This window comes from Trachypithecus francoisi, unplaced genomic scaffold (assembly GCF_009764315.1).
Source record: "Trachypithecus francoisi isolate TF-2019V2 unplaced genomic scaffold, Tfra_2.0 Lachesis_group10, whole genome shotgun sequence".
NCBI classification, from domain to species: domain Eukaryota; kingdom Metazoa; phylum Chordata; class Mammalia; order Primates; family Cercopithecidae; genus Trachypithecus; species Trachypithecus francoisi.
In genome coordinates this window covers 10,460,865-10,481,823 of record NW_022681455.1, presented here as the reverse complement: position 1 = coordinate 10,481,823, position 20,959 = coordinate 10,460,865, and the positions used below count along the sequence as shown (strand labels likewise).

Here is a 20,959-nt window from a genome sequence, read left to right as displayed (position 1 = left end):
TTTATGAATGGTTGATTAATACAGGACATCACCAACAGCTGGATAGCCTTGTACCCTCTGTAGCAGGCTCCAAACAAGCGGCTGGATAAGGATCTTACATGCAAACACTGGGCCCTGGAAATACAAGGATAAATGGAGGATAGTGCTCATCTTGAAACTAAATTGGGAAGGTGCTCTTGCTGCTTAAGAGACAATGGGACTTTTCTGTCCTTTTTTTTTTTTTTTTCAGATAGTCTCACTCTGTCGCCCAGCCTGGAGTGCAGTGGCGCAATCTCCGCTTACTATAAGCTCTGTCTCCCGGGTTCAGGCCATTCTCCTGCCTCAGCTTCCTGAGTAGCTGGGACTACAGGCGCCCGCCACCACACCCGGCTAATTTTTTTTGTATTTTTAGTAGTGACGAGGTTTCACCGTGTTGGCCAGGATGGTCTTGATTTCCTGACCTCGTGATCCACCTGCCTCAGCCTCCCAAAGTGTTGGGATTACAGGCGTGAGCCACCACACCCAGCCTTCTGTCCTACTTAAGAACTTTGATTTCCATTCCATATTCATTTATTACTGTGTAGGCTGAATTTTCGCTAAACTTCTGACTTTTATATAAACGTATTGTTTATAGAACATCAGAGGACTCATCTTTGTGATGGCTGCATGAAAAAGTTGGTGAAGGTAGTACCATTGTATGTGTGTTAATATTAAAGCAACTGAGTGTAGATTTGCAAAAAAAAAAAAAAAAAAAAAAAAAAAAGAAACTCTGTGTCAGGAACTGGGATGAGGACCAAATATATATTTCTTATTGTGTCATACTTATACAGGCAAAAGCACCAGGACTTAAACGTGTGTGTGTACCTGTATAGACACAAACACAAATCTTTGTATACACACACATATATTTCCTTGTGTGTGTATATTTATGTATATATGTATTCACTGTAGCATCATTCATAGTGCAAAAAATAAAAAAAAAAACAGAATAATTCCTGTTAGTAGGGGAATGACTGAATAAACCATGTCTCATACATATTCTATGGAGTATCAGGCAGTCTATTAAACACTGATGAGAAAAGCAAGATGAAGAAACACATAAAATATTATTTCACATTTGTAAATTGAAAAATGGCAAAAATCTATATATTTCCATAAGTACATGAGCATATACAAACATATATACATCTGTACACTCATGTACTATATACATGTATATACACACACACATATGATTAAATAAATATCATATCAGTCAGGATTCTTCAGATAACAAAACAGAAGAGAAAAAGAGAGTAAGACAGAGAGACAGAGAAAATGATTTTACGGTATTGACTTACATAATTGCAGGCGCTGGCAACTTGCAGGGCAGGCTGACGGCGTGGAAATCCAGGCAGGGTTTCTCCACTGCAGTCTGGAGGAGAATTCCCTCTTCCTGGGGGGACCTCAGTTGTTGCTCTTAAGGCCTCAACTGATTGGGTGAGGCCCACCCACATTATGGAAGGCAATCTTCTTTACTTAAAGTCAACTGATTATGGATGTCAACCTCATCTACGAAACGCCTTCACAGCAACATCTAGACTAGTGTTTGATTAAATAACTATAGCTTAGCCAAGCTGACTCAAAACTGACCATCACAAGTAAGAAGAAAAATATGCAAGGTCCTATAATAGTTTGTGAACATGGTCTACCTTGGGGGCCTAGCTGGGGAGGGAAAGCTAAGGTGGGTGGAAAGAGGGAGAAGGGAAGGTGTAACCAAGTAAAAAAAATGGGGGAGGCATATTCTGATCACCTCATACATTTAAGTGTATGTATGTGTGTGTAAAGAAGTTAAATATACTTTAACAAAACAAAAAGAAGGCCAGGCACAGTGGTTCATGCCTTGTAATCCAGGCACTTTGGCAGGCTGAGATGCAAAGACTACTTGAGTTCAGGAGTTTGAGACTAGGCTGGGCAATATAGTGAGATCCTCGCCTTTAAAACAACAGTAATATTACCGGGACATAGTGGCATGTGTCTGTAGTCCCAGCTACTTGGGAGGCTGAGGTGGGGGAATGGCAAGCTCAGGAGGTTAAGGCAGCCGTTGAGCCATGACCGTACTACCGCACTCCAGCCTGGGTGACAGAAGGAACCCTGTCTCAAACAACAACAACAACAACACACAAAGAGAAAGAAAAGTCCTCTTTTTCTACTTTGAAAACCTTAAGTTCGCTGTCAAGTTTCTCTTGTCTGGACAGAGCCTTCACACACTCCTGTGAGGCCGTACCCAGAGGAATCTTTGCCCACAGCATCCTGAAAATGCAAGTTGCCCTCTTGAGACAAAGGGGTGACTGCTGGCCGGCTTCTGCAGCGCTGTCCCCTACGGGCTCCACCTTGCTGTGTGCCGCATTCTGCCATGGCCCTGCGTCCTCCTCCCCAGACCCCAGACACAGCTGACTGGAGCGCAGTGAACCCATGGCTTGCAGGGCTTCTCTCAAAAAATGAGTGAGTGTTACCAGATTTTTCCTGCAAACGTCAACCAAGCAATGAAAGCTGTTTCCAGGCCGTAGGGAGTCTTACAATGGGAAGGGAAGCCTGTCGGTGTGTGCAAGTGGCATGTCCAAGATGATGTGGAAGCAAGAGAAGCCCGACAGGAGAGCGCGGAGCAGAACAAGCCCCGGGGAGTGGTGCAGTTGAGACCTAGCCACCCTGACTAAGAGGAGGAGATGGAGACCTCCTGGTTCCATAAAGTCTGGCTGGGCTTTGCTTCCTGGTCTGGGCCCTATGAAGTCTCGCCCTAACCTCATGAGACGCCCACCCTCTTTGCTCCAAATATCTCTCTGGGACTTCTCTGTTCCTTGCATCCCAAAAGCCCTACCTGGAAGGCTCTCGTGCAGCCCCCGAAGGCATCTTCTGCTTTGCAGCAGGATGCCAGCTGTCCTGAAAGGAGAGCTGTGGGGAGGAGGACTTCCACGCCTCCTTCACTGGGGCTGTCAGTTACTGCAGGGTCAGCCCCGGCAGGACAGGACGCTCATGGTCCCAGTAAGCACTGCCCTTTCTCACCCTCTCAACAGAATGCTCCAGAAGGCAAGTGAGGGTGAGATGATTTTAATGACACCCTAACTCTGTCCTAGTTTGTGTGTTTCTATGTTTGTTTGTTTGTTTGTTTTTGTTTTTATAAGATGGAGTCTCACTGTCGCCCAGGCTGGAGTACAGTGGCCTGATGATCTCGGCTCACTGCAACCTACGCCTACTTGGTTCAAGCGATTCTCCTGCCTCAGCTCCTCCAAGGAGCTGGAATTACAGGCATGCGCCACTATACCTGACTAGTTTTTGTATTTTTAGTAGAGATGGGGTTTCACTATGTTGGCCAGGCTGGTCTCGAACTCTGGACCTCAGGTGATCTGCCCACCTCGGCCTCCCAAAGTGCTGGGATTACAGACGTGAGCCACCGCACCCCTGTGTGTGTTTTAATGACACATTTTGTGCCTGCAGGCACACCTCACCACTAATTATTGTGAGCCACTGACTCCTACATGATGTCTTATATGTATTCATCATTTCACATTCCCGTAGGCACTTGGGAAAATCCGGAGGGAATAGCCACTGCACACAACCCTCCTAAGAGCAGGAGCGGCAAGGATCACCGCCCCCATTTCACACTGGAAGGAGCCTGTTTTCACATCAGCCAGGGCAGCTCCCAGGCCCATGCCCCTGACTGCCCCACGGAGCTGCCGGGTGGGGAGGAAGGGCAAAGGGATGGAAGCCACTCGGCCAGCTACCCAACTTGACTTAGTAAGAGCTGTGCTAGAACCATTAGAAAAACAGACATGAAAAATAGCAAAACCATCAAAAGCAGGAGATGAGGAATAGGTAACTCTGTTGCTACACTGTGAGAACATGTGTCTCCATCAGGACATCTCAGAAAGCCTGCTATTCTCTGACCCAAGCCCCCTTCCCATTTGTGATATAGTGGAGGCTCTACCTCTGGGGCCATTGGGCACATTTCATCTGTCTCTTTTATTTTTATCTTTTTTTTAGAGACAGAATCTTGCTGCTTTGTCACCCAGGCTGGAGTGCAGTGGTGCCATCCCAGCTCGCTGCAACCTCTTATTCCTGGGCTCAAGTGATCCTTCCAAATAGCTGAGACCACAGGTGCGTGCCACCATGCCAAGCTACATTTTACATTTTTTGGAGTGACCAGGTGTCACTCTGTTGCCCAGGCTGATCTTGAACTCCTGGCCTTCAAACAATCTTCCCGCCTTGGCTTCTCAAAGTGCTGGAATTACATACTTGAGCCACCTCTTTAGCCTCATCTTTTATTACTGCCTCTGTCATTTAGAGGGAAAGCACAGGCCCAGATTCTCTTGGATTCTCAATGAAAATTACTACTAAAAATGGGAGCTATCTGAGTCTTTTGGAAAGAAGGAGGCAGCAGCTGCTGCCTATTTACATCTGGATTCAACTTTACAAAGCAATTTCTGAAGCATCTCCTCTGCCTTTCCACGCCTCAGACGACGAAAAAAACAGCAATAGTTACTCACCACAAAAACATCCCTGTTATTCAGGAAAGGTTAAATTATACCCACTCCACCCTGTTTTGGTGTAAAGAAGACAAAGAAGGGAGGAGAAAAACAGAAGCAACTTTCTTTAATTTCCTACAATTGCTAAGTAAACTGCCTGAATGGATTAGCTTATTCCTCATTCCATCAAGACAGTGTGGCGAGTGCTCAAAGACCTAGAGGCAGAAATACCATTTGACCCAGCAATCCCATTACTGGGTATACACCCAAAGGAATATGAATAATTCTATTATAAAGATACATGCGCATGTATGTTCATTGCAGCACTATTCACAATAGCAAAGATATAGAATAAACCCAAATGATAGACTGATAAAGACCCATCAATAATAGACTGATAAAGAAAATATGGTGCATGTGCACTATGGAATACTATACAGCCATAAAAATGAATGAGATCATGTCCTTTGCAGGGACGTGGATGGAGTTGGAAGCCATCATCCTCAGCAAACTAACACAGGAACAGAAAATCAAACACCGCATTTTCTCACTTCTAAGTGGGAGCTGATTGATGAGAACAGATGGACACATGGGGGGAAATAATACACACTGGACACCTGTTAGGGGTGTGGGGGGAGGGAGAGCATCAGGAAGAACAGTTAATGGATGCTGGGTTTAATACCTAGGTGATGGGATGATCTGTGCAGCAAACCACTATGGCACAGTTTACCTGTGTAACAAACCAGCACATCCTGCACATGTACCCTTGAACTTAAAAATTGAAGAAAAAAATTTATAAAGTGCATTTTTGTGCTACAGATTAAGTATCCCTGATCTGAAATGCTTGGAACCAAAAATGTTTTGAATTTCAGATTTTTTCAATTTTTGAAATATTTGCAAATACATAATGAGATATCATGGGGAATGGGACCCAAATCTAAACACAGAGGTCTTTACCTTTCATATATACCTTACACACATAGTCTGAGGGTAATTTTATACAACATTTTCAATAATTCAATAATTCTGTGGTGAAACTAAGTTTGTATTAGAGTTCTCACTCACAGAATATTCTACTTGTGGTGTCGTGTTGGTGCTCAAAAAGTTCAGATTTTGGAGCATTTTAGATTTCAGATTTTTTTTTTTTTTTTTTTTTGGAGACAGAGTCTCGCTCTGTTGCCCAGGCTGGAGTGCAGTGGTGAGATGATCTTGGCTCACTGCAACCTCCGCCCCTCAGGTTCAAGCGATTCTCCTGCCTCAGCCTCACGAGTAGCTGGGACTACAGGCACACACCACCACAGCCAGCTACTTTATGTATTTTTAGTAGAGGCAGGGTTTCACCACGTTGGCCAGGCTGGTCTCGAACTCCTGGCCTCAGGTGATCCACCCGCCTCAGCCTCCCAAAGTGCTGGGATCACAGGCGTGAGACACTGCACCTGGCCCTACTAAATTTTCAAAGACTTTTTCCACTTGGCTCTCTTTTCCTCTTCTGTTTTTTTTCCCCCTTCACCTTCCATAACTGACCTCTTAGGGTCCAAGAGAAGTCTGATTGCACTGTTTATTTTCACCTCCTTGTTTGTACTTTCTCCTAAAGCAGGAGTCAGAAGCCTTTTTCTGTGAAGGGCTAGATCGCAATTTTTTTTTTTTTTAAGATTTCCTTTTTTTTCCATTTTTTAACATTAAGTTCCGGGGTACATGTGCAGAACACGCAGGTCTGCTACATAGGTATACGTGCGTCATGGTGGTTTGCTGCACCTATCAACCCGTCATCTAGGTTTTAAGCCCCACATGCATTACATGCATTAGCTAGGTAGGTTTTAAGCCCCACATGCATTACATGCATTAGCTAGGTAAGTTTTAAGCCCCACATGCATTACATGCATTAGCTAGCTAGGTTTTAAGCCCCACATGCATTACATGCATTAGCTAGGTAGGTTTTAAGCCCCACATGCATTACATGCATTAGCTAGGTAGGTTTTTAGCCCCACATGCATTACATGCATTAGCTAGGTAGGTTTTAAGCCCCACATGCATTGCATGCATTAGCTAGGTAGGTTTTAAGCCCCGCATGCATTACATGCATTAGCTAGGTAGGTTTTAAGCCCCACATGCATTACATGCATTAGCTAGGTAGGTTTTAAGCCCCACATGCATTAGCTATTTGTCCTGAACATCTGTCTTTTTTTTCTTGAAGGAAAGTTGCACATCAGACAATATTAGTAAAAACTCAACTCCAAATGTTTTGGGACTCAGTGACTGTGGTCTTTCCTCATGAGTTTGTCACAACCAAACAGATATTGACCCACAGTGGTCAGGGAGGTATTTTTTTTTTAAAAGAGCGAAACAAAGAGACATAGCAATAATATGGCACCATCTGCAGGTTAACTTGTAAATTACAATGATTTGTGTTGCATTTAATGCACTAGTTCTTCATTTAACTTTCCTGCTGGGCGGTCATTTCAGATCACCATCAAAAGTTACAAACTGGAAACAGTAGAGGAAGACACTAGCCCTGTGTTTCTGATTCAGTATCACTGAAATGCTTTGGAACCATATAAAGGGCAAAGTACATTCCACATGTTGAAGGACAGTGCCTGGCCCTGTGGGGTGTCATCCCCAAGCTGTAGGCGCAGTGGCAACCCCGGGGTTCATCTCAACACCCATCAGGTCACTAGCTTTTTGGGTAATGAACTGTATGGTCGGGATCAGCAGGTCCCTTGGTTATGTACCCCCTGCATCACCTCATTCACTGTAGAATGTCCTAGGCGCTGTTACTCTGGATCCCATGTCAGTAAATCAGGTACTCAGTGACCCTTAGGAAAGGCTATTGATGTAGTGGATCATTGTGATGTTTTGCAAAATGTCCCCAGAGTTTAAATCTCTTTATTGTATTATGACAGAGACATGAGAGTTAACTTAGCCCTGGGACAAAATTGTGAAAGTGAATTGTGAACTGCAAAACAATAATAATAAGAATGAATGAAAATATAAACCAGTTTTGATCATATTTCCTCATGGGGATAGAAAAGAACACAGTCAAAATCAAATGCGAAATCAATGGCTTCATGTCATGTACCTAAGACTGCATGAATTTCTTCCAGCCAGGGTGCCATATCTGAACCAATTTGGGTCTGCTACTTGGCTGAGTTGCATAATCTACTATCCCAGGACAAACCAGGGTTCCTCATGATCCAGACTGGTTAATGAAATGGATGGTTGGGCACAGTGGCTCATGCCCGTAATCCTAGCACTTTGGGAGGCCAAGGCAGGTGGATCACCTAGGTCGGGAGTTTGAGACCAGCCTGGCCAACATGGTGAAACTCTCTACTTAAAAAAAAAAAAAAATTAGCCAGGCATGGTGGTGCATGGCTGTGGCCTCAGCTACTTGGGAGGCTGAGGGATGAGAATCGCTTGAACCTGAGAGGTAGAGGTTGCTGTGAGCCGAGATCGTGCCACTCCACTCCAGCCTGGGTGACAGAGCGAAATTCCAACTCAAAATAAATAAATACATAAATAAATACAGATGTTACAAGGAGCACCAATCCACCATGTTTTAGATTCTTACGGCACCAATTTCCGCCATCTCCCTCCATCTCCCTCTGTGCATCTCATAATGGCCCCTTCTCCACTCTCCCATGGTCCCCTCCTCCCCCGGATGAAATATACACAACATATCTATTTTGTTTGCTGTCTTGGCAGAGTGGATAGGGTCAGTTTCAGAAATTTCTACTTGGCTTTCCCCATGGAATGCCCTCACCCCACAGGCCAAAGACCCAATGGGGAGGCTATGCCAACTTCTGAGAATATTTACCCCAGTTATGCATTTGTGAACTGGGGACATGACTGCTGGTGGGCCTGTAGTCTTACTGAATCCACTGTGAGCCACCAGGCCATGGACAGGACTCCATGGATCACCTGGTCGCCATGTGCCCCACAGAAGCAGAGTGAGGGCAGCTGCAATGCTGCGGCAGGTCTCAGGGTATCAATGTCAGTTCTGACCCTGTTCCAACAGTCCTCCAAATACTTCTAATACTTGAGTATTTCCCCTTCCCTGGTGAATAGTTCTGTGAGGTCTTAGGTCCCCTTGCAGAAGGACTCAGGAAATCATGACTGTGCTCATTTGCCAGGCTGTTACAGGGTCTGTCTCTTAGATACCTGGCCCTCCTCCCAGTCAGGGGCTTCAGGGTTTGAAAGCTGGCTCATATTCAGAAACTAGGCAGGTGGTCCTGACTTTTATTGGAGCACCCATCCTCAGTCTCCTGGTTATCCATCCTGGATTTCTTCCCATGACACAGGTTGAGAAGCGTCCCTGTCTGCATGGGTATTTTGCTGCTAGAGATGTGGTCCTCTAAGAACTATATCCATAGCTCTCTGTGGTCCAGGCTCCCTCAGCTGCTTCTCTGAGCTTTTCCCTGATTGCGGTCATTGCTTCCACCTGCCTTCTGAGGGTTACGTGCCACCATCTAGTTCTCCTATTTTAGGTTCTTGTCATTCCACTTGCTATCGGTAAGCCCAGCTCTGTTGAACCCTTCCAACTGTCTGCCCAGGCTGGCAGAGGAGAGCCACCACTGAGCTTCCGAGTGACATGGGAGCTTTACATCTTGGTAGAGGATGTTTTCTCTGAGCCTTCCTGTGGAACATAAATATCTGGAAGTGGTCTGGTCTTGGATAGCAATTCACTCTATTATGCACACCTCCCTGAGCCTTACAATCCCTTAATCCACTGTCTGACTTATACTTCTGATATTTTTACATTACCTAGCATGGGCATCCTCTTTTTCCATGGTCTGAAAGCTGTCTGTACTAGCGTCTGTGGCTGCCATAATAAATGACCACAAACTGGATGGCATAAAAACAACAGAAACTGTTCTCTGACAGTCCTAGAGGTCAATATGTCATCAGGGCCATGCTCCCACCAGGCCTCTAGGGGGAGAATCAGTTCCTTGCCTTTTCCAGCTTTTGGTGGTTTCCAGCATTCATTAGCTTGTGGCCGCATCACTTCACTCTCTGCCTCTGCCTTCACATGGCCTTCCCCCGTTCTCCATTATCTATCTATGTGTCTCCTATAAAAACACTTGTCATTGGATTTAGGGCCCACCCAGATAATCAAGAATGATCTCATCTCAAGATCCTTAATTCTGCCAAGACCATTGTCCCAAATAAGGTCACCTTCACAGGTTTTAGGGATTAGGATGTGGACATATCTTTTGGGTTCGCGGTGGGGGGCACCAAACTCACGATGTCATCCTAGTTCCAAATGTACACCATCTCCTCAGGTCTTTATTGGGGAGTTAAATCCTATATCTCTGGCCAGGGATCTCCAGTCAATACTCTTCCCCATGCACATTTATATTCTGGCCCCCTTGACCAAGTACCCCCAGAATCCAGTCTTATTCATACCCCCTGACACTTTCTGGTACCTGTTAGCTGGGTCACCAGCTCTTTGTGAGTTTAAGCCCTTTCTTCCCCAGTGCAACCTCGGCTGGGTTATGCTGGAATTTAAACCTATACTAGTATCCGAGAAAGAATCTGGGGCTCATCCTGGAGGGAGGGCACAAGTGGCTTGAAGGGAAGAGGCCTCTGCATTGTCTTCAAGCAATGGGGCTGGGGGTGGACTGGCTCTTGCTATGGAGGGATAGCCCACATTTGTGGGGTTGGAGAGTCTAGAGGAAATTAGAAGTTCAAGGGGGTAGGGCATCAACACAGATGTTTGCATCCCATATGTCAGAGTCCTATTCTTCCCCAATCAGGGCCCTGAACTTGACACAGCAGATCTGGCATTGTTGAGAGTGTCACCTTCTTTGGTCTCAGATGATTAATTCTTAGCCCTGGTCCTCAGCTTTCTCTGGCCTCCCAGTGCGAAAGAGTTACTCTGTACACTTCCAAAGAGGTTCTCTGGCATTCATACTCCGATTTCAATTGCTTGGCAATTGCTTTCAACCTTTTGTTATCTTTTTCTAGATAAAAGGAGCTTAACTGTATGGCCATTCTCCAGGCTGCTGCTCTAAGCAACAAGGGCTGAGTCTACCAGCACCTCTAAGAAGTGCGCAGAATTCCTCCCAGCATTTGGGAGCTGGGGCACTCGTCGTTGGCTCTCATCCTCGGTTATGGGAAGATTGCCACCAGATGCGTTCATTCCATGCATCTGGCACACTAGGGTGCACTTCGGAGACTCACGTGATTTGGAGAAGGCAGAAAAGCAGAGCTGTAGAGAACAGGCTTGAGGCAAGCAGGCAGCTGAGCTCTTATGGAACTGTCTACCACAGCAGCAGCTGAAATCAGAGGCAGGCCCAGGGGCAGGATGCAGGGTACCAGAATCTGCTGCTACTGCGTGCACATTTCCAATTAGTTTATCAATGTTAAATTTTAAACTTTCTATATCCACTTGTGTTCCTTTCCAGAGTTCAAACATTGAATTACTTGTGCAATGGAAGGAGTATTACCAGGACCCAGATGCAGTCCAAGGGAAAAAGGAAACAAAAGGAGACACACACAATAAGGGGTGTCTCATTGTGGTTTTGATTTGCATTTCCCTAGTGACTAGTGATGGGAAACATCTTTTCATGTGTTATTGGACATTTGTTTATCCTCTTTGGAGAAATATTTATTCAAGTCCTTTGCTCTCTCTCTCTCTCTTTTTTTTGAGTTAGAGTCTCACTGTATTAGTCTGTTCTCAAACTGCTCATAAAGACATACCTGAAGCTGGGTTATTTATAAAAGGAAGAGGTTTAATTGACTCACAGTTCCACATGGCTAGGAAGGCAAAGGAGGAACAAAGTCACACCTTATATGGCAGCAGGCAAGAGAGAGTATGCAGGGGAACTCCCCTTTATAAAACCATCACATGTTGTGAGATATCTACTATTACAAGAACAGCGTGGGAAAGACCTACCTCCATGATTAAATTACCTCCCACTGGTTCTCTCCTATGATAAATGGGAATTATGGGGACTACATCTTAAGATGAAATTTGGGTGGGGACTCAAACTCCTGGCCTCAAGTGATACTTCTGCCTCAGCCTCCTGAGTAGTTAGGACTACAGGCACATGCCACTCTGTGTTAGACTCTCTCTCTCTCTTTTTTTGGAGACAGAGTCTCACTCTGTGGCCCAGGCTGGAGTGCAGTGGCACAATCATGGCTCACTGCAACCTCCACCTCCAGGACTCAAACGATTCTCATGCCTCAGCCTCTCGAGTAGCTGGGTCTACAGGTGTGCACCACCACACCCAGCTAGTTTTTGTATTTTTAGTAGAGACAGTGTTTCTCCATGCTGGCCAGGCTGGTCTCGAACTCCTGATGTCAAGCCATTCACCTGCCTCAACCTCCCAAAGTGCTGGGATTATAGACTCTCATTTTTGATAGTCTGTTTCCTCGAACCTCTCTGGTAACAAGCCTGAGTCAGGTTTAGAATCAGGAAAGAAGCAGCCACATAATGTTATTTCAATGGAGGGAATTCACTAAAGGTAATTGGTAACACATGTGTTGAAGAGCCGACCAAACAAGCATCAAACAAAATGAAATAAAGCACCATGCTAGTATAAAATAACTTCTTCCCTCAAGGGTTGGAGGGAACAAAGAGAAGAGTCTGGAGTTTTTGAAACTGAGAGGCTTGGTGAAGGAGGCAATCATGGGTTGAGTGGTGTTCTCCAAAAGTTCAGGTCTACCTGAATGTGACCTTACTTGGAAATAGAGTCTTCGTAGATGTATATCAGGTTAAGATGTTCTACTAGGCCAGGTGAGGTGGCTGACGCCTCTAATCCCAGCACTTTGGGAGGCTGAGGCAGGTAGTTCAGGAGGTCAAGAGATAGAGACCATCCTGGCCAACATGGTGAAACCCCGTCTCTACTAAAATTACAAAAATTAGCCAGGTATGGTGGCGGCCACCTGTAGTCCCAGCTACTCAGGAGGCAGAGGCAGGAGAACGGGGTGAACCCGGAAGAGGGAGCTGGCAGTGAGCCGAGATGGCGCCACTGCACTCCAGCCTGGGTAACAGAGTGAGACTCTGTCTCAAAAAAAAAAGTTCTACTAGATTAGAGTGTGCCCTAAATCCAATGACTTGCGTCCTTATCAGAAGGCCATGGAAAGACACAGAAGACAAGGGAAAAGACATGGTGCGAAGACAGAGGCAGAGATTGGAGTATTGCAGCTACAGGCCAAGGAACGCCAGTGATTGCTGGCAACCACAGAAGCCAGGAGAGAGGCGAGGAAGGATTCTTCCCTGGAGCCTTCAGAGGGAGCACGGCTCTGCTAACATGTTGATTTCTGACTTCTGGTCTCCAGAACTGTGAGCGAATACATTTCTATTGTTTTAAATGACACCATCTCTGGTTATTGGTTACGACAGTCCCTAGGAAGCTAATACATGACCCTATGAAGCTGGGGCTCAGACCTCTGAGAAGGGCACACGGCCTGGCTGCTGCGGATCTGTGTAGGGGGAGCAATGACGCTAGCGCTGAGGGGAAACGGAGGCTGGAACCAGCTGCTGCTGAGGGGGAAGCGCCATTGCGGGACAGCACTCAAACCAGAAAAAGGCAGTCCTGCCCCCCTCCTCTTCCTGCCTTCACATCTCCCCCAGGATAGAACCCAAGCCAGCCGGCAAGACAGAAGTGCAGCTGTGGAGCTCCCAGGTGCAATGTCGCAGAGTAAAGGGAATGTGCTCTGGGGGCCGAGAGGCAGCAGTAAGGTGTGGTGTGAGGTGCCTTTGTGTTTGTGGGGATGAGGCCTTGGGTTGTGGGATGTGGAAGAAGAGTTTGCTTGCAGAGATACTAGTTGGAAAAGAAAAAAGTTTGCTGGACTACTGAGCAGTGCTGATCCGACTCCACAAATATTCTGCCTCCGAGGCTGGAGAAAAGGGGACTCAGGAACTCCAGGGAGAAAAGGTGATGTTGCAAAACGATCTAAGAACAAAGGTGCAAAAAAATGTGTACTTCTGAAAGACGGGTGATAATTAGAAGAACACCACTACATTAAAAACATTTGAACATTTATAACAGAAGTATTGCCTGCAACATTTGTGTAGTACATCTTTTTTCCTTGGGCTTGTCTGTAGCTTGATCTCTGCAAGGATGATTTCCACCAGGTGGAGCCGTGGAGCAGGTGACCTCAGTGCCTGCGGCTCCCTTCCACCCTTAAACCGCCCCTCCCCCACCCCACCTGCAGACCCCTCAGCCCCCTCAAGCCGCTCTGGCTCCTCCTCCCCTCATTCAAACCTCTGCTCAGATTTGTCTCTGTGGACAGCACCTCTTCTGACCTTTTCCTTCGCCCACCTGATACCTGGTTTTCAATCCTGGTTGAACCATTGCAAGTGCAAAAATGACGGCTACTATTTTTTTAATCAACTACGCCAGAACTACTATGTTCCATTGTCACAAGTCTATTTTTAAATTTAATTTAATTTTATTTTATTTTTGAGACAGAGTCTCACTTTTTCTCCCAGGTTGGAGTGCAGTGGTGTGATCTCAGCTCACTGCAACCTCCACCTCCCAGGTTCAAGCAAGTCTTCTGCCTCAGCCTCCCGAGTAGCTGGGATTACAGGCACGTGCCACCACAACTGGTTAATTTTGTATTTTTAGTAGAGATAGGGTTTTGCCATGTTGGCCAGGCTGGTCTCGAATTCCTGACCTCGGGTGATCCTCCCACCTCGGCCTCCCAAGGTGTTGGGATTACAGGTGTGAGCCACCGCGCCTGGCCATTTACTCTTTTCAGAGAACTGGAGTGCATGTTATCAGCTGACAGTGACAACTGACAGGAGGATGGGTGTTTAGAGGCTTGAGGAGGAATAAGTGATGAAATAATTATCTAGGAAACAGGGAGAATGAACAGGGCCCACATAAGTGAGTGACCACAAATTTAAAATATTCCCCAGGGTTGGATGCTTTTCTATAGGGACAAGCATGGAGCAGGCAGAGTTGGATTTCATCAGGGTTGTGGTGGAGCTGCCTGAAATGATGGAGAAGAGAGGGCAAGAGAGCTCAGGGTTCAAGCAAGAAGTCATGATAATAATTGACCACAGAATTTAGCTGAATAAGAAGGGAAGAAAGGATATGGTAGTATTGAAAGAAGTAAAAGAGTGATAGGATCATAGGTGAAGTCCCTTTGGGGTCAAAGGATTGTTGGAGTTGGAGAAATGAGAGGGAGAATGCCAAGATGGTGGTAAGGAGGAGGGTGAGTTGTGGTAATTGACATTATGTCAGGGTTGTTGTTATTTGATTGCAACAACGTCAAGGATGTGGCCACAGAAGTGAGCCGCTGAGGTAAGGTGGACAAAGGGGTCATTGGAGGAGAGGTCATCTAAGTGGACATTGAAATCACCAGGAACTGGGGCAGAAGTGTATTGCCTAGAGTGGCAGTGTATCTCTACAAGGAATGGGGGTGTGACCCCAGCAGATGACGCTTACAAAGTGGAATTGTGTGGAAGAGTCTGATAATGGCACGAGATTTGTAGCTGGATGTATCTGTGAAGATGAAAGGGAAGATCGTTTGAAGCAGTGATGAGGAATGACGAAGAGACTTACTCCACCCCTAGTTTCAGTGGCACAAAGGTCATAGGAGAGAAAACACCATTTGAAATGCTCAGGGAAGGCCGAGTCCCAGGGAGCCAGGTTTCAGTGAGAAGAAGACAACCGGGGCAGATTCCAGATAAGTTTATCGAAGGCTCTGACATTCTCCGCCAAACGACAGCCTGTAGGGGATTGTTCAGACAAAGTTTTTCAGTTGATTCAGCAAACACAGTCATCTAACCAGTAATAAGAGGTGACTTTTTTTTATTTGTTTTTGGCTTAAGCAACAGAAGTTTATTTTCTCACAGTTCTGGAGGCTGGTAAAGAGTAAAGTGCCACAAGCTTCCCCCAGCCTGCCTGCCTCTGTGCCCATATACCCTCCCTTCTCCCTTGCCAGTATGGATGAATTGACCCTCTTCCCAAAGTCCGTGATCCCATTCAACCTTCTCCTACTCACGGACATCACTCTAGCATTCTGTCCCTCTGCTGTGCCACAAAATTTCCCCTCTTTACCATATTATACTAATCCTCATAAAGCATACTCTTATTTCTCCCATCCCAAAAACAATTCCTTCCTGACTCCACTTACCCCTCCGTCTGCTACCTCATTTATCACCTTCCTTTTGCAGCAACATTCTTTCAAAGTGTTGTGTCTAGCTACTGCTTTCAGTTTGTGTTTTCCCATTCATGAACGCATTCCAAAGAGGTTCTTTCTCTCAACACTACTGACGAGTTTTTGTTTGTTTGTTCGCTTTGTTTTGTTTTTAGATGGAGTCTCGCACTATTGCCTGGGCTGGAGTACAGTGGCACGACCTCGGCTCACTGCAAACTCTGCCTCCAGGTTCAAGTGATTCGCCTGCCTCAGCCTCCCGAGTAGCTGGGATTACAGGCACCAGCCACCACACCCAGCTAATTTTTTGTATTTTTAGTAGAGACTGGATTTCATTATGTTGGCCATGCTGGTCTCGAACTCCTGACCTCGTGATCCACCTGCCTCAGCCTCCCAAAGTGCTGGGAGGTGTAAGCCACCGAGCCCAGTGAGTTGTTTTTTTGACAGAGTCTCATTCTGTCACCCAGGCTGTAGTGTCACCTCCTGGGCTCAAGCGATTCTCCTATCTCAGCTTCCCACGTAGCTGGGACTACAAGCATACATCACCATGCTCAGCTAATTTTGTTTATTTTTTTGTGGAGACAGGATCTCACTCTTTGGCCCAGGCTGGTCTCGAACTTCTGGGCTCAAGTGATTTTCCCACCTTGTCCCCCAGGTGCTGGGATGACAGGCATGAGCTGCTGTGCTGGCAGAATTTTTTTTTTTTTTAATCAAGGTCACCGATGACCTCCACATTGCTCATTTTATTTGTTATTCCTAGCAACTCTCAGTGGGATTTGAAACAGTTGATCTCCTTCTCTCTCTCTCTCTCTCTCTCTCTCTCTCTCCTCTCTCTCTCTCTTCCTTAGAAAACTTACCTTCCTTGGTTTCCAGACATCATATTTACTTGATATTTATCCTACCTTTCTGGATGCTCCCTCTTAGTCTCTCTTGCTGGGTCCTCCTTATCGCTCATGAACAGAATTAGTGCCTTATAAAAGTGGCTCAAGGGACCTCCCTTGGCTCTTCTACCGTGTAAGGACACATAGAAAGCACCATCTGTGAAACAGACAGAGGCCTCAGCAGACACGGAATCTGCCGGTGCCTCGATCTTGAACTCCCAGCCTCCAGAACTGCGAGCAACGAATCTCTGCTGTATAAATCACGCAGGCTGAGTGGGTGATTTTGTTGTGGCCGCCCAAATGGACTAAGTCCCAAGGGCTCAGATTTCGGAGCTTGCTTTCTTCTACTCACGCTTACTTCATAGGTCATTTCATCCACTCCCGTTCTTATGACTTTAAATTCCAAAAATAAGCTGACATTTTTTGAGCACGCTATTAATAGAAAGGGACTAAACGAGGATATGGATACCAGGAGACTAGAAATAACGGGGGACTGCCAGGGCCAGTTTGTTTGTTTGTTTGTTTGTTTGTTTATTTATTTTATTTTTTCAGACATGATCTTGCTCTGTTGCCCAGGCTGGAGTGCAGTGATGTGATCATGGCTCACTGCAGCCTCCAACTCCTGGGCTCAAATGATCCTTCCACCTCAGCCTCCCGAGTAGCTGGAACTACAGGCATGTACCGCCACCTTGCTGGACTAATCTTTCTTTCTTTCTCTCTTTATCCTTCCTTCCTTCCTTCCTTCCTTCCTCTCTCTCTCTCCTTCCTTCCTTCCTCCTTCCCTCCCTCCCTCTCCCTCCCTTCCTTCCTCTGTTTCTTTTCCTCCCTCCCTCCTTTCTTCCTTGCTTTCCTTTCCTTCTTTTCCCTTCCCTTACCTTTTATTTATTTTTTCCTTTCTTCCTTTCTTTCTTTCTTTCCTTTCTTTCCCCTTTCTTTCTCTCTCTCTTTCCTTCCTTCCTTCCTTCCTTCTTTCTTCTTTCTTTCTTTCTTTCTTTCTTTCTTTCTTTCTTTCTTCTTCTTTCTTTCTTTTCTTTCCTTTCTTCTTTCTGATGGTGCCTTCATATATTGCCTAGGCTGGCCTTGAACTCCTGGTCTCAACTGATCCTCCCACCTTGGCCTCCAAAAGCGCTGTATGGTATTGTAAATATTTTCAGCTTGTGTCCTGATAGATATAATGAGAGTTAATAAAAGAGTGGTGAATAAGTAGAATCACTCTGTAGATTTTTTAAGTGCCTGATTCTAATACTTCCACTTAGAATGTAATCTCAATGATGGCAAGCACCGTATCCTGTCCACTGAATCCCCTGTGACTGTAGCAGGCCATTGTAGCTGCCCAGTCCAAATTCATTGAATGAATCAATGCTTATGATGAAAACATGCTCACAAAGTTTACATCGATCATTAGTGCTTTGTTTTCCATCTCGATAGAGGAGAACAGAATCACAGATAATAGACAACTACCGGCCAGGGGCGGTGGTGCTTTGGAAGGCTGAGGTGGGCAGATCACCTGAGGTCTGAAGTTCAAGACCAGCCTGACCAACATGGCGAAACCCTGTCTCTAGTGGAAAAAAAAAAAAAAAATTAGCTGGGTGTGGTGGCACACACCTGTAATCCCAGCTACTCAGGAGGCTGAGGCAGGAGAATCATTTGAATCCGGGAGGTGGAGGTCTCAGTGAACCAAGACTGAGCCATTGCACTCCAGCCTGGGCAACAAGAACGAAACTCCATCTCAAAAAGAATAAAAAATAGACAACTACAAATAATCTATTTATATTAGCAGCTTCAATTTTGAGGAGTATTACATTAAGAATGGCTTAGCACAGGACCCTTAGTGAGTCTCCCACACTGTGTCAGTTTACTGATTATTAGTAAAAATAGAGCAATCCAAAGACAGTGCAGCAATTATCAGTTCATTGAAAAACTCCCCTCACTCATCACTGGTGAAGAGCACCACCAGATTCACCAGATAAGCATCAACATTTTTTTCTTTTTCATGTGGAAAGAAAGTATAACCTACAGAAAAGCTGGAAGAATAGTCCAACAAACACTCACATACCCTTCGCTTAATTGTACTCAGTGTTGGTTGCAAACACCAGGATGCTTCATCTCTAAATACTTCACATGTATCTTGTGAGATTAAAAATTTCTTTCTGACATAAAAAATTATCACATCTAGGGCCGGGTGCGGTGGCTCATGCCTATAATCCCAGCACTTTGGAAGGCCAAGACGGGTGGATCATGAGGTCAGGCGTTCAAGACCAGCCTGGCCAAGATGGTGAAACCTCGTCTCTACTAAAAACACAAAAAATTAGCCGGGTATGGTGGCACATGCCCGTATTCCCAGCTACCCCGGAGGCTGAGGTAGAGAATTGCTTAAACCTGGAGGGGCGGAGGTTGCAGTGAGCCGAGATCGTGCCACTGCACTCCAGCCTGGGTGAGAGAGCGAGACTCCGTCTCAAAAAAAAAAAAAAAAAAAAAAAATTATCACATCTAAGAAAATTAATGTTGGAGGGGCAGGTCTTCGGTTTGCACAGCTAGAGGCCATGCAGCAGCAAAGGATGCACAGAACCTTGGAAAAGGTGCTGTGCCTGAGGAACAGTACCATTTTTAAGCAAGCCTTTCTCTCTTAAGGTTTAGAACTTCAGCACAGAAGCCCATCTATTCTGTAGGTGGCATTCTACTAAGTACCAGTCGGCCCTACGAGACAAAGCCCACCCACGCCATTGGAAAGTACAAGCCCCTAATTAAAGCAGAAGAGCCCAAGAAGAAGGGAAAAGTGGAAGCGAGACTCATTCATTTGGGGACAGATGATGAATATGGGATTTTAACCATTCATCTGACTGCGTATGATGACCTTGGCAGAGCGTTATGCCCAGTATGTTCACAACCTCTGCAACTCTCTCTCCATTAAAGTCGAGGAAAGTTATGTGATGCCAGCCAAAACCATTGAAGTGTTGTGGCTGCAGGACCAAGGCAGCAAAATGTTCCTGGACTCAGTGCTTACCACCCATGAGTGAGTGGTTCAGATCAGCGGTTTGCGTGCTACGTTTGCAGAGATTTTCTTGGAAATAATCCAAAGCAATCTTCCTGAAGGAGTCAGATTGTCAGTGAAGGAGCACACTGAAGAAGACTTCAAGGGGAGATTCAAAGCTCGACCAGAACTGGAAGAGCTGTTGGCCAAGTTGAACTAGCTACTGTAGACCCTTTCATGTCGGCACTGGTCATATTGAGTGCCAAGGAGAAGAGCTTACCGGATGGTCAGAATTCATCAGGTCACCTGACCCTTAGATTTCTTACGTACTCATTCTCATACCCAGTAATGCCTTCACTCCTTTGTAGCATGGCTGTACTTGCCATTTGTTACCACTTACCTAACCCTTGCTATCCTCCATCTAATACAAATCTGCTGCTGATGTGTATTTTTTTTTTTTAAAAAGGGAAATTAATGTTAATTCAATATCCTATGATAAAATAGTCCCTATTTATATTTTCCTAATTGTTCCAAAAATGCTCTTTATAGCTGGGTTTTTTCTTCTTTTTTTTTTTTTTTTAAACCCAGGATCCAATTAAGGCTCAAGTGCTACTTTGGTCTATGTGTCTTCAGTATCTTTTAATTTAGAACAATCTCCTCAGATTTTCTTTCATGATACTGAAATATTATGAAGTATCCAAAACAGTTGTTTTATAAAATGTCCCACATTCTGGATTTTTCTGATGGTTTCCATGTGATTTAACCTTTCTTTATGTGCTTATTTTTTAGCTTTGTTAAGAGAATTGAACAGGTGATGTTGATTATCTTATTGAATCACACCAGAAGTGAACAATGTCACCTTTTTTTTTCATATTGGTGACATTAAGCTTGATCACTTGGTTAAAGTAAATACTCAAGTTCTTTTTATATTCATGAAATATATTTCCCTCCGGTCTCTTCCTTCTGTTTTCAGGAACTCTACAGTCACCAAGCACTCATATCTGACAAATCAGCATTTATCTTTTCACCTTCCTGGCATCTAGCCCATCCAGTCCTCACTCCTCCAACCCCCTCTTCTGCACTAGGCTCAGGTTATAAGCTCTAGACCCAGACAAAAGTGATTGCATCTTGTAAAGGACCCCAGCACCCCTTAGGCTTTGCCTGAGTGTTGTAATTGGCACGACTGCGCTGAAGAGCAGGCCTTGTCTTGGCCCTGGGGACCTGAGTGCAGATTCTCTTTTTAAGATATCTGTGTTAGGCTCTCCAAAAGATATCCACATCCTAACCCTGGGACCTGTGTTACCTTATATGGCAAAAAAAAAAAAGACTTTACAGATGTAAAGTGAAGGATCTTGGGATGAGGCAAGTATCCTGGATTCTCTAGGGTCGTCCTAAATGCAATTACAAGTGTCTTTATAAGAAAGAGGCAGAGGGAGACTTTACACAGACAGAAGAGGAGGAAGCCCTGTGACCTTGGAGGCAGACACTGGAGCCATGTGGCTCCAAGCCACAGAATT

The 20,959-nt window shown here is 45.3% G+C and overlaps 1 pseudogene; it reads left to right on the top strand.

Annotated features, from left to right (window-relative positions):
• The first annotated feature begins 18,983 nt into the window (after positions 1-18,983).
• Positions 18,984-19,672, top strand: LOC117088651 (annotated as a pseudogene).
• Positions 19,673-20,959: the final 1,287 nt, after the last annotated feature.